This window comes from Ursus americanus, chromosome 13, assembly GCF_024610735.1.
Source record: "Ursus americanus isolate L20-20 chromosome 13, mUrsAme1.1.p, whole genome shotgun sequence".
NCBI lineage: Eukaryota > Metazoa > Chordata > Mammalia > Carnivora > Ursidae > Ursus > Ursus americanus.
In genome coordinates, this window is record NC_142139.1 from 72,933,156 (window position 1) to 72,934,267 (window position 1,112).

The window sequence follows — 1,112 nt, forward strand, 5'->3', positions numbered from 1 at the left end:
CCTGCACATTCTCCCGCCCTGAATGACCAGCGGTGCCAATAAAGGCCCGGGTGGCGGTGGGGCGGAGGGTGAGTCCAGCGCTGGGGCGGGGGTCCCCAATCCCTGGCATGGCGGTGCCAGGCCCCTTGGGAGGAGCCCCTTGGTGGCCGACCTAGGGTTAGGATTAGCCCCGAGGAGGCCGACAAGCAGGATCCATGGGCGGTGTGGCGAGGGGGGGGCGGGCCGAGGGGAGGGCGCTGGTGAGTGAGAGCGTGGGCCCAAGTGTTTTGGCGCAGGCGGCCTTCGAAGCTCGCCAGGGGCTCGGAGGGCCCTACCCGTTCTCGAGCCTGAATGACTGGCGGCGCCCCTAGCGGCCCGGGTGGCGGGGGGCTGCAGGTAAGTCCAGCGCTGGGGTTCGGAGGTTCCCAATCCCCGGCGTTGGGGCGCCAAGCCCCTTGGGATGGGCCCTTCGGGGACCGACCTAGGGTTAGGATTAGCCTCCAGGAGTATGGCAGGTCCGATCCGCCTGCTGTGTTTCGAGCGGAGGGGCGGGTTGAGGTGAGGGCACTGACTAGTGGGAACGTGGGCTCAAGCGCTTGGGGAGCGTGTGCATCGAGGGTCGGGGGGGCTGGGAGGGCCCTGTATGTTCTCCTGCCCTGAATGAGTGGCACCGCCCCTAGTGGCCCAGGTGGTGGAGGGGCAGCAGTGTTAGTTTGGCCCTGGGGCACTGGGGTCCCCAATCCCCAGCGTTGCATCCCAGGGCCCCTTGTCAGGGGCCTCTGGGGGACTGACCTAGGGTTAGGGTTAACAAGCAGGATGCCGGCAGGCCCGAAATGCCTGCTGTGTGGCGAGTGAGGGGCGGGCGGAGTGAGGGCGCTGGCGAGCAGAAGCCTGGGCCCAAACATTTTGGCGCCGGGGGCTTTCAAAGGTCGCTGGGGTCTCAGAGGGCCCTGCCTGTTCTCCCCCCCTGAATAACTGGCAGGCCCCAAGCGGCCCAGGTGTAGGGGGCTGCAGGGTGAATCCGGCGCTGGGTCTCGGGTCCCCAATCCCTGGCGTTGGGGCGCCAAACGCCTTGGGATGGGCCCCTGGGGGACCCACCTAGGGTTTGGCTTAGTCCCCAGGAGGCCATCAGG